The following is a 13,643-nucleotide window of genomic DNA, read 5'->3' as shown; positions in this document are numbered from 1 at the left end:
TGATTCATGAAGACGATCAGTGGGTCTTGACCATAAATCATTGGCCGGGACTTGCCAACCGACTTGTGCTGTACTGAATAACAGCACAGATGGGGCGACGGAAGTGCACTCCCCCCCCCCCCAACTTTCTACAATGAGATTTCCCTCGTTGTGTCTTGGGGGTAGAAAGTGAGTCAGACAGCAAAAATAATAATATTTAGCATAATATTAACAACAACAGGGATTTTAACCATTAATCCTGGAGAACTACCCTCTTAAGAGTTGCTGAAGTTTTGGGTCCCCCCTATAGTCCTGCACAGCCAGGCAACACACATTTTCCACAGACTTATGTTTAGTTTTATTAGGGGTATTGAACTTGGATGGTATGGGGGGTTTATGGGATGCCCAAGGGACAGTAAATTGAGGAATACTTCCTGGCAACTATATACAAGTTCAAATATAGAAATTCTCTTCTTGGAGAGCTCTCCAGTCTCCTGATGTACCACACCAGACCCCAGATAAATCCTCTTCTTTACCCAGCTGTCTGGAGGGATCCCTGGGCATGGGGATCCAAAGCTGCCACTTGAAATGTAACAGTCCCGTGTGTAGAGCTAGTCAGGTTATCCATCATAATGTTCTTTCCCATTAACCGGCCCAGGGGGTGTAGGATTACTCACTTAGTCCTTGCCTGTGAACTTCTTGGGTTGGTGGCTGTCTTCAGGCCTCCAGCTGGCCTTGCCCCTTCCTTGTCTCCACAGGTGGGCCTCCCTCCAGGCACCAACGAGGCTAAGGCCATGTCCCAGCCTGTAGGTAGGTCTCTTCCTCCTAGGCCCCCTCCCGGGCTTCTGCATCTCAACCTTGCTCACATCTTCCACTCAAACTCTCCCCTGCTGCAGGGCAAGTTCTGTCACACGTAAAGGCTGCCCTGGCCCCATGCAAAGCCTCCTGTTTGGGGATTGGCCAGAGTCCTCTAGGTTTGCAGGCCAGTCCTCCTCCCCCCGCCCACTGCTTCTAGAATCTTTTCCAAGATTTTAGAGCTGGGGGGAGATATCAGGGAACTGACCTGCAGAGCCTTTCAGTCCTGACCCAAATTTGACCTTGCTGACTATTTCCCCAGGCTGCTACTCAGTTTTGCTATCTAAAAATTAGCAACTAGCTCCACCTGAATATCTAGAGGGGTGCTACATTCACCCCCCACTAGAAAATAGCCATGTCCTCACTGGCTGGGGGACAAAAAAATGTGTTCCTGAGCCATCCCATACTGAAAAAGGGAGGGGGTAGGGAACAAACTCGGAAGGGGATATGTACAAATATTGTAAAAAAAATAGAAAATATGCATAATGTACATATTTGCATCCTGTCTATATCTGTCTGACTAATAGCAGGAAAATCAACAATTTACACTAACATATGTACAGATATACATCACATTAATATGGAGCACATCCCCCTTGAGGGAAATCCTCCATAGGAGCAATACATCTTCTAAGTACTGGAACAGGAAAAACAGCTGTCTTGGGGCACCTGCAGAACAATAGAAGACAAACAAAAAAACACAAGCAGAAAAAACCAACATAACCCTGATTCTGGCTAACTGGCTAAACTTGTGAGATTGCAAACCACTTCAGCAATTCAAATGGAACCAAAGAAATATTGTCCCTTTTGTAGTCTGCAAAACTGTCCATATTTTGAGAACATAAGGAGGAGCCCCTCCTGTCAAAACAATGAGGCCAGGCATCTTTCTCCAACCAGCATATCTGGAATAGTAAAAAAGGGAAAGCAAAAAGGGAAAAAGTCTGGCCTACTATGAAAAGAAATGGGCAAGACCTGGTGAGCTGTAATTCACTTTCAGTAATATTTGCAGGGGCTGGGCAGTCTCATCCTGGTGCCATAAGGTTTTCGGGTGGCTATGATTAGGCTGGCAAGCCTTGACTATCACAACCCGGTCCCTGTAAATGGCCCGGCCCCTGCTCCACTCCTGTTTGATCAGCCAAAGGGCAAAGCCTCCACAATGTTCCAGAAGGACTCCCATGTCCACCAAGGTGATCTCCAGCAGAAAAGTTATTGGACAAACTTGCAACACACCCCTCATCTTGCTCCTCTCTCACTCTCAGCATGCTGGGTGTACTGGGCAGTCTTGAGGATGTGGACACACTCCTCTCTCTGACATCTTGGTTCCATTGAGACTGCCACATAGGATTTTTCCTGCCCTTGTGTTAACCCCTGTTTATCCAAGCAGGAGCATGCCTACTGGCTTGTAGGCTTTTGAGGCACTGAATCTGGGCAGTAACACAGATGCAGTACATTGACAAGGGCAAAACACTTGGCACCAGTCATTGTTGGATAACTGGGTGTTTGTAGGATTGGTAGCAACGGTGATCTGTAGTGGCTGCTACGAGCAACAGCGGGGCATGGGGCAAACTCCTTGCTAGGCACTGTTGAGTGAAAAGAGTCACTAGGTCCAACCACTGTAGAGCAGTGGGACATTTGTAATCCACTTGGTAGCAGGCCCTTCCGGTTGCTCCGAACAACAAGCAAGGACACGTGGCAAGCACTGATTTCCACAGGCTTGAATAGCAATTAAAGAGCACAGGCCTTAGCCGCTGGTGGGCGACAGGGCATTTGTAATCCACTGGGGTGCTGTAGCGCTCCGTGATTGTTACGGACAATGATGAGCACAGTAGTAGTAGCAACATGAACTTTTCTGTAGCAATCAGGCACAAGGAGAACAGTCTTTTATAAGAGCCACCTGTGGAGCAGCAAAAATTACTTTCACACACTGATGAGCCACTCTGGGTGCTCCGGAGAATGGCAGGTAAGACAGCAATGGACATTTTACTGTCATGAGCAGGTATACAGTGAACATAGTCTCCTTCAGGCACCACCGATAGAGCAGCAAAAGGCAATTCTGTAGGCATTCTGCTTGTTCTGGGCAATGGCAAGCAGGACAATAACACTTTTCTGCCATTTGCAGGTGAATAAAGGCACTTTAGATCACAGTAACAGTCACACTCTAGCAGCACAGCCCACTCTTCTTTTCGTGCCAGACTATGTGACACTTTCACTGCAGCAAATATTTTTCTTTGCTCATTGGTTGCCAGTTGCTAGGGATAACAGCCATGCAGGTTACTATAAGGAATCCCAGATTTACGAACTCCCACATGTAGCACTACCCCCTTAGGAGTTGCTGAAGTTTTGGGTCCCCCCATAGTCCTGCACAGCCAGGCAACACGCATTTTCCACAGACTTGTGGTTATCTAGAGGGGCGCTACAGTCCTACAGTTCTATTTAAAATGAAAAAAAATACTTTAAAAGTATTCAGATTGGCTGTATTTTGTGATATCGGCAGCTCTTTGTTTTAAATAGTCTCCCAGTTAGACCATATACCAAATTATATATATATATATATATATATATATATATTTTTTTTTTTTTTAAACACAGCGTTTTAGCACTTGTAACTTTGTCAGTCCACATGGTATCAATGATAACATCTTTTATTAGGGATGCGTTTTTAAAAAAGTCAAGAACACAGGCGGATCTTGCTGTGCTCAACTCACAGAGACAGCCTTGTAAGTGGTGTTTACCATTTATACTGCAATAAAGTTAATGGAAAGCTGCAATGGAAAACAAAAAGTTTCTAAGGAAGTCACATAAAGAATAACTGCAAGGCTAATAGATGAGAGACCATATAATCATCGCCTGGGGTTATAGAGCGGTACAGACAACTTGAGCTGCATCTCAAGTGACAAAGCTGAGCAAGGATTGAGATTCCAGCATCCCACATACCTTCTACCCCGTCACATATTTCTCTTACCTTATGGAAGATCAGAAAGTATCATTGTCACTGTATCCGTACAAGTTCCTTGTCACCATTGTCTCCTCCTGTACAACTTACATGCTGTGTAAATATGTTGGCCATACCATCTGTTAAATCAGCTTTTCCTGGTTCCGCTTCGGACTTTGCCCATACATAAAAAACGTTAAGAAAGGAGGGTTCAGCTCTTGCCTTTTTTATGTTATTACCTGAGCAAGTCAATAAGTCACACCCAGTTCTGTAAACTGGAAACCTGAGTCAATGGAAAGGAATGCTTATTTCAGTATGAGCCACAGTAGATTTCAACACAACGTTTGTTATTTAAACTAGACAATGCTAATTTTTTTATTATGCCAAACAATAGTTTGTAAAGGCATGGTATTCAATTAGAAATGTCCTCTCTTCAGCCTGTCACCTTTAAGCTGATTAAATTTGGTTGCTGAAAGTTAAGTCACTTTAACCTAACCATACATATGAAAGGGCAGTTGCACAAGTGATGCAATCGCCCTAAAGCTATGGGGCGGGGAAAGCAGCCAGATACCTTTGAAACTGTCTGGTGTTAGAAGATAAAATAGTGAATAGAATAGATAAAATAGAAGATAAAATAGTGAATAGAAAAGTATTTAAACCTATCTTATCTACAGTATCTTTTTCCTCTGCATCATTTGGCCTGTGATGTGAAGTCTCTTCCGCCAACCATTATTAGCATGGGAAGGCATGTCCAAGATGACTGGCACTGCCGCATGTTACAGTAACACATGCATTACCTCAACATAATAGTGTGAATCCAGCCTAAGTCAGGATGACATCACCTGGGAGACTATGTATATATGAGCTGTTATCTGCTGGACCTATCATTCTGCGGGAGTGAAGTGATGGGACTAGACATGCGACAGCAGGTGGTTTTTTTTTTTTCTTTTTGGCAGGCCGGTGGGCATTGAATCTCATTACGGACGTGTAACTACATTGCTGGATGATGTGATTGACAGAGGATGTACATCATGGGGCATTTTTGGAGGTTTTTTTTTAAAGGATTTGTCAGAAACTTTGTGTATAGTTTATTTATTTTTTTTGCTGTTTACATTTTTGTTAGGGGAGACAAGATGCGATTTCATTTAAAGGGGAGACAATATAAGATTATTCCTAAAGAGGAGACTATATAAGATTATTGTTAAAGGGGGATTCCAGATTCCAATAAGCCACCCACCTGTAGATTCCCATAACTATAAGGTCAGGGCTGTGGGGAAGAGGCCCTTGTCCTCATCAACATAGGAAGATGGTCCTGTACTAGACCCGAAGAGGCTCACATTGGTTTTTTTTTTGTTTTGTTTTTACAGGGTCCCCCTTAAAATTCATACCAGACTTGAAGGGTCTGGTATAAATTATGGGGGATCCCCCCACACTGATTTTTTTTTTTAACTATCCCTAGCTCCTTAGCATACATGGCCAGTCATTTCTTTCATCTACAGTTGCAAGAAAAAGTATGTGAACCCCTTGGGATTATGTGGAGTTTTGCATGAATTGGGCATAAAATGTGCTCTGAACGTCATCTAAGTCACAACAATAGAAGAACACAGTCTGCTGAACATAATACTACACAAACATTAGATGTTGCCATGGTTTAATTGCACATAACATGTAAACATTCACAGTGCAGGGAGGAAAAAGTATGTGAACCTTTGGACATAATAACTGGTTGACCCTCCTTTGGCAGCAATAACCTCAACCAAACGTTTCCTGTAGTTGCAGATCAGACCTGCACAACGATCTGGAGTAATTTTGGACCACTCCTCTTCACAAAACTGTTTCAGTGTAGCAATATTCTTGGGATGTCTGGTGTGAATCGCTCTCTTAAGGTCATGCCACAGCATTTCAATGGGGTTGAGGTCAGGACTCTGACTGGGCAACTCCAGAAGGCGTATTCTGTGCTGTTGCAGCCATTGTTCTGTTGAATTACTTGTATGCTTTGGGTCATTGTCCTGTTGCATCACCCATCCTCTGCGGAGCTTCAGTTGGCGGACAGATGGTCGTACGTTTTCCTGAAAAATGTCTTGATAAACTCTGGAATTCATTTTCCCATCAATGACAACAATCTGTCCAGGCCCTGAGGCAGCAAAGCAGCCCCAAACCATGATGCTGCCTCCGCCATGTTTTACAGTGGGGATGAGGTTTTGATGTTGGTGTGCTGGGCCTTTTTTTCTCCACACATAGTGTTGTGTGTTCTTCCCAAACAACTCAATCTTGGTTTCATCTGTCCACAGTATATTCTGCCAGTAGTGCTGTGGAACATCCAGGTGCTCTTTTGCAAACTTCAAACGTGCTGCAATATTCTTTTTGGCCAGCAATGGCTTCCTCCGTGGTGTCCTCCCATGTACTCCATTCTTGTTTCATGTTTTCCTTATTGTAGATGTGTTAACAAAAATGTTAGCATGTGCCAGAGATTTCTGTAGGTCTTTAGCTGACACTCTGGGATTCTTCTTTACCTCATGCAGCATTCTGTGCTGTGCTCTTGCAGTCATTTTTACAGGATGACCACACCTAGGGAGAGTAGCAACAGTGCTAAACTTTCTCCATTGTAGACAGTCTGTCTTACCGTGGACACATGAACATCAAGGCTCAAGGAGATACTTTTGTAACCCTTTCCAGCTTCATGCAAGTCAACAATTCTTTTTTGTAGGTCTTCTGAGAGCTCTTTCTGCGAGGCATGGTTCACATCAGACAGTGCTTCTTGAAACCAGTAAACCCAAAACAGGTGTGTGTTTTTTAAGGGCAGGACAGCTGTCAGCAACACATCCAATATCACCACACTGATTGGAGTCAAGGTTGGCTCACTCCTGGCTCCAATTAGCTCTGGGGGAAGTCATTAAGCTAGGGACTCACATACTTTTTCCTCCCTGCACTGTGAATGTTTACATGTTATGTGCAATTAAACCATGGCAACATCTAATGTTTGTGTAGTATTATGTTCAGCAGACTGTGTTCTTCTATTGTTGTGACTTAGATGACGTTCAGAGCACATTTTATGCCCAATTCATGCAAAACTCCACGTAATCCCAAGGGGTTCACATACTTTTTCTTGCAACTGTATATCAGAGCCCTATCCTAGATGAGAGTCTACAATATATTTTAATGGGGGACCTGCACCCCCCCCCAAAAAAAAAGATGAAGGGGTCCTCTACCTAATTCATATCAGGCCCTTCAGGTCTGGTATGGATTTTAAGGAGGAATCCCATCAAAAATTCAAAAGAGAAGAAAAGCTTTTTTCAGCATTCAATAAATGTATTAGTAACAATAATACAAATTCCTGGATAAAGGTTTGAGATGGTAAAGCAGGGCCAGTGGATTCCCTAAAGAGAGGAGAGAAGAAGAAGCGCCTCTAAGTGCAGCAGACCACTTTAATATAGCATAAAAGTAGGAACACTCACATGATAGAGTATTACAAGCATATTGGGTATATGGTGTAGAAACACCGTGTAGAACGGCTGTCACTGGTGCCTAATACGTCTGCGTCTCAATGGTAGGGAGCATGATAGCAGGAGGGAGACAGATGTGGAGTCGGCCGGCATGCACGTAGTCCTCAAGATGGCGGCTGGAACGCATGCTGAACCACAACGATGGCGTAGGCATGATGACGTCAGTGACCAGAATGCAATGCGATGCGTTTCAGAGCATGCGCTGGCCTCTAGTGGTGGAAGCGTGCTCCTTTATCACGCCTACGCCAATGTTGCGGATCACCGTGCGTTCCAGCTGCCATCTTGAGGAGTACATGCATGCTGGCTGACTCCACATCTGTCTCCCTCCTGCTACTACGCTCCCTACCATTGAGACATGGATGTTTTAGGCAGCCGTTCTACACGGTGTTTCTACACCATATACCCAACATGCTTGTATTACTCTACTATCATGTGAGTGTCCCTACTTTTATGCTATATTAAAGTGGTCTGCTGCACTTAGAGGCACTTATTCTTCTCTCCTTATTACACAGAGTCTGCTACAGTACAGCATGGAAGCTTGCCCTTAGTGCCATATGGAGCCCCCTTATCCAGGTCACCCGGACTATTTCTATCAACTATTAGACTTTTCGGACTTGGTCCAGTATTTGTGCTGATTATCATTTTCTCTGATTCCCTAAAGAGAGAATGTTAGGTCAGTTTGTGGGTTATACAAATAACCTTGGACAAGAAAGACATGATTTTCGTGTGTGACTAGAGTATATGAAGAATTGTCCTCTGCCCCCCCCCATGACATCTCCAGCAAGTACTAGAGACCATAAGAAAAAATGTATGGAGAGCTGTGGGTGTCCTGTACCATCAAATTAAACAATTATAGTTAGGCTGTTAATATCTGTTGCTCTTAGAGGCCTTGTGAGCAGAACAAATAGTGCAGGTAATTTGTTTGGGCCAAGTGAAGTGTTCAACTCATGTTGGATGTCAGACAAAGTAGGGATGGGTCCCTTATCAGAAAGAATCATGTAGGATTCAGAAAAAAACCCTCTAGCTGCACCTGTTTTGCTGCACTAAATTTCGAATGTGGCCAGCTGTCTTGTATAGGAGGAGGGAGGTGTATGAATGGGTGTTTAAGTAAGTCCATTAGTTGGAGTGTATAAGGTGAATAACTCTACATTTGTGTTCCGCTTGCCATTGGCAGACCACATTTCCATCATGTCCCTCCTCCACAGTGTTATTGTATTCTGACAGCGGATGAGTCAGCCGAACTCATCCACTGTCAGAATACTTTTGTCAGGAATGGACTTGCCAATAATGGTGGGACTCACCTGCCTTGTGGGCTGCAGTACCAGGGCTGGCCAGTGGGTGCTCTCAGCAATCAGAGACTCAACCCTGCAGTCAGCCAAACAGCTGAGGCTGATTGCAGGTGTATTTAAGGGATGGCCAGACCTGCAGTCTGGGCCTTGGTGTGTGTTTTTCCATGGGCCCCTGTATCTTGTTACCTGCATTCCTGTTCCTGTTCCTGCCTGACTTACTCGTTGCCTACCCTGCCTGATCCTGACCTCTGCTGTCTTCTCCTGTTTGATCCCTGGCTTGTGACCCCAAACATTCTCTGCCTGACCCCCTGTACCTACCTGCCCGTTAGTTGCTGTACCCGGCTCGTGACCTGACTACTCTTTGCCTGTTCCTACCTGCCCGATTGTTATTGACTCGGCCTGCCTGACTACGCTTGCATTGTATGTATTGTTATCTGTGGGTGGTTTGGTTTGTTTGCACTGTGTTTATGTTTTAGTATTGCACTGCATTTTGTATTGTTAGTATTAATAAATTATATTGTTTATAATATATATATTATTATTATATCTGAAGCCTGTGTTTCCCTGCATCAGTTCACATACCTCTGGTCATACCTGAAGCCCTGACAACTTTGATCAGAGCTGCAGTTTACTGGCTGCAGTCAGTGGTGTATTCCGTTTTTGTGCTGCCCTAGGCTGCCTCCACTGCTTCCCAGTCATCGGCAGCCACTGTGTTACTTCTGCGGGGGGGCAGTGTAAAACTGTACTGGCCCAGGCTGTGCCCTCCCACACATGCCAGTCCCAGGTTGTGAAGGAGGAAAATAAATCATGGCAGAAGCTTAGAACCACTGTGAACATTCCAGTTATCAGTCTGTTTAAAAGGCACTGGGTGCAGCTTGCTGGTCATAACAGAAGATTTCTGGTATTAACTTAGCCCCTGGGAAGGATCATTGGTTACCATTAGCAGTACCATCTAGCCCCTGTGAAGATATATCGGTTACCATTAGCAATGCTGTGGAGTACTTGTGAAGGAACATCAGTCACCAACATAACGCTATTACTGGGCTAGTCCCAACAAAGCGCAAGTGACCATCCAAGAGATAGGTGGTCATGGGATGATGGTGAGTGCAAATCCATGTGGGGCACCAGTTTGAGCACAGTGGAGCATTTATCACTTTAATAGAGAGCTCGCAATCAAGAATCTAGCAGGTTTTCACTTTATTTTCTCATACTGGGACTGTATACTAAAACCAGTTCATAGATGTTTACTGTTTATCACTCAATATATATGGATTGTTATTAAGTATATATTGTTTGCACAATTTATGCGCGATCCAAATGCTATTTATTTTGTGACAGTAGTTTGTCTATCAGCCCTAAAAAGCCCCCCCCCCCCCCTCATTTATTTCTGAGAGTTTTACAAGATTTGCCAATTCCTTGGCAAATCAAACCCAAACACTAATGTTAAAGAGTAAGCTGTTAAAGATATATAACCCACACCAAAATACTGTTTTTATATATATACAGTTGCAAGAAAAAGTATGTGAACCCCTTGGGATTACTTGGAGTTTTGCATGAATTGGGCATAAAATGTGCTCTGAACGTCATCTAAGTCACAACAATAGAAGAACACAGTCTGCTGAACATAATACTACACAAACATTAGATGTTGCCATGGTTTAATTGCACATAACATGTAAACATTCACAGTGCAGGGAGGAAAAAGTATGTGAGGCCCTAGCTTAATGACTTCTCCCAGAGCTAATTGGAGCCAGGAGTGAGCCAACCTTTACTCCAATCAGTGTGATGATATTGGATGTGTTGCTGACACCTGTCCTGCCCTTAAAAAACACACACCTGTTTTGGGTTTACTGGTTTCAAGAAGCACTGTCTGATGTGAACCATGCCTCGCAGAAAAGAGCTCTCGGAAGACCTCCCATCAAGAATTGTTGACTTGCATGAAGCTGGAAAGGGTTACAAAAGTATCTCCAAAAGCCTTGATGTTCATGTGTCCACGGTAAGACAGACTGTCTACAAATGGAGAAAGTTTAGCACTGTTGCTACTCTCCCTAGGCATGGTCGTCCTGTAAAAATGACTGCAAGAGCACAGCGCGGAATGCTGCATGAGGTAAAGAAGAATCCCAGAGTGTCAGCTAAAGACCTACAGAAATCTCTGGCACATGCTAACATTTTTGTTGACACATCTACAATAAGGAAAACATTAAACAAAAATGGTGTACATGGGAGGACACCACGGAGGAAGCCATTGCTGTTCAAAAAGAAGATTGCAGCACGTTTGAAGTTTGCAAAAGAGCACCTGGATGTTCCACAGCACTACTGGCAAAATATACTGTGGACAGATGAAACCAAGATTGGGTTGTTTGGGAAGAACACACACTATGTGTGGAGAAAAAAAGGCACAGCACACCAACATCAAAACCTCATCCCCACTGTGAAACATGGCGGAGGGAGCATCATGGTTTGGGGCTGCTTTGCTGCCTCAGGGCCTGGACGGATTGTTGTCATTGATGGGAAAATGAATTCCAGAGTTTATCAAGACATTTTGCAGGAAAACGTACGACCATCTGTCCGCCAACTGAAGCTCCGCAGAGGATGGGTGATGCAACAGGACAATGACCCAAAGCATACAAGTAATTCAACAAAACAATGGCTGCAACAGCACAGAATACGCCTTCTGGAGTGGCCCAGTCAGAGTCCTGACCTCAACCTGATTGAAATGCTGTGGCATGACCTTAAGAGTGCGATTCACACCAGACATCCCAAGAATATTGCTACACTGAAACAGTTTTGTGAAGAGGAGTGGTCCAAAATGACTCCAGATCGTTGTGCAGGTCTGATCTGCAACTACAGGAAATGTTTGGTTGAGGTTATTGCTGCCAAAGGAGGGTCAACCAGTTATTAAGTCCAAAGGTTCACATACTTTTTCCTCCCTGCACTGTGAATGTTTACATGTTATGTGCAATTAAACCATGGCAACATCTAATGTTTGTGTAGTATTATGTTCAGCAGACTGTGTTCTTCTATTGTTGTGACTTAGATGACGTTCAGAGCACATTTTATGCCCAATTCATGCAAAACTCCACGGAATCCCAAGGGGTTCACATACTTTTTCTTGCAACTGTATATATATATATATATATATATATATATATATACATACATACATTATTTTGTTGTTTTTTTTTAAATAGACTCTGGCCTTCCTATCATTCTTGACCTTTTACACAGAATTGAGGTTCTTGGAAAAACTGGCATTTTACTGTTCTAATTTAAATAAAAAAATCTCAAGTCACTCAAGTAATTTTCTTTTTTCCTCTAATTACATATTGAATCCTCAGGGAGATGATGATATGAATCTCCTTCTCCAAAACACTCAAAGCCATCTGCTTATAATTATCTCCATCCCCAAACATGACACAGACCTTTTGTCTGTTTGTTTAGTAAGTATTTCATCGTCAACCTTTAATTCACCAACTGCACATTCCAAATCGGTACGGTACTCTTTCGGTTTGTTAGTCATCATTGAATCCTTACAACTAGTCTCTGCATGCCTTGGAATTATCTGCAGCTGTTCTTAGGAACACCTGTGGGTAAAGGTACATTCCATTTCAAAAGGTATTTACATTTCTATGTTGTAATACATGTCATTCTTAGCCTGATATGCAGCCCTGAATGCACTGCACAGATAATTTGCAAATACCACGCAGTGATTGACAGTTTCCTTCTTTCACAAGGAATTTGAAGTAGTACAATTATATAAGTTAACCACTTCAAGTCCAGGCCAGTTTTGAGCTTTCAGTGCTATCACACTTTGAATGACAATTGCACGGTCATACAACACTGTACCCACATGAATTTTTTAGCATTTTTTGAGACAGATAAAGCTTTAATTTGGTGGTATTTATTCACCACTGGGATTTTTATTTTTTTTGCTATGTAAATGAAAAGTCCAAAAATTTTGAAAAAAAGTGTTTATCTTATAAAATTTTGCAAATAAATCATCATAAATTTTGGCCAAAATGTATTCCGTTATCTTTTTAGTAAAAAAAAAAACCTAAATTAGTTTATAACCAAAAATTATAATTTTTGTATTTCAATGGTTTTTATTAATTTTAAACAGTATAAAACAGAGGCAACAAAACACACCCACGCAGGGGCTATCAATTGCACCAATCAAAAATTATAATTTTTAAACATTTTTTTTACATTTTTATTTTATTTTTTATTATTATTTATGTTTTTTTTTTTTTTTACATACTGTCACCCTAGCAGTACAGTGTCTCCCCTTTAAGAATAATCTTATATTGTCTCCCCTTTAAAGGAAATTGCATATTGTCTCCCCTTACAAAAATGTAAACAGCAAAAAAAAAAAAATAAACTATACACAAAGTTTCTGACAAATCCTTTAAAAGAAAAACTCCAAAAATGCCCCATGATGTACATCCTCTGTCAATCACATCATCCAGCATCGTAGTTACACGTCAGTAATGAGATTTTTTTTTTTTACACTGATTGCTTTTACACCCATAAAGGCTGTAAAAGCAAATGTTTCTCCTTCTCTGGCTGCATTCTTGCAGCCATTGATAACTACTGTGTGAGCTGTGATTGGTCACAGCTTGTCACATGGTACAAGGCTGTTGTGAATAGCCTTGTACTATGTGACCTCTGTGATCATTCACAGATTTCACACGTAGTAATCAATGATGTCAGAAGTGACATCTTGCTTACTACTCTTCATGTGATCACTGACTGGCCAATCAGTGATCACATGATTGGGACCTCGCACAGAGCTCCCGTACAACGATTGGTGTTCCACTGAGGACACAGTGGGCACCGGATCGCGGTGCTGTGTGCTCCCAGGGAGCACACACAAGCAGGGGGCGGGGAGGCCGTTTATAAATGGCCACCCGACCCTGCACTGCCACCGTCCAGCCGTTTATATACAACAGAGGGACGGGAGGTGGTTAGGTTATTCTACATACTTATAAAATAAATGAATTAGTCCAACTTTATTTTTTTAATTTTTTTGTTTTCAAACTGCTTTTCTTTGTGCAATATTTCACATTTACTTGGCTAAAAATATAT

At 42.6% G+C, this 13,643-nt stretch overlaps 1 protein-coding gene across 1 annotated transcript in view; it reads right to left on the bottom strand.

Annotated features, from left to right (window-relative positions):
* The window catches only part of ARAP2 (ArfGAP with RhoGAP domain, ankyrin repeat and PH domain 2), a 419,396-nt gene extending 415,396 nt beyond the window's left edge, over positions 1–4,000 (bottom strand). Inside the window, exon 1 of the mRNA XM_089678380.1 lies at positions 3,797–4,000. The gene's annotated coding sequence lies outside the window, so the exon portion shown is untranslated. The remainder of the gene's footprint in view (positions 1–3,796) is intronic.
* Positions 4,001–13,643: the final 9,643 nt, after the last annotated feature.

Source organism: Staurois parvus, unplaced genomic scaffold (genome assembly GCF_062004578.1).
Source record: "Staurois parvus isolate SC_StPar_1 unplaced genomic scaffold, SC_StPar_1.0 ptg000204l, whole genome shotgun sequence".
NCBI lineage: Eukaryota > Metazoa > Chordata > Amphibia > Anura > Ranidae > Staurois > Staurois parvus.
Note: the sequence above shows the minus strand (reverse complement) of the source record. Positions and strands in the feature narration are given on the sequence as shown.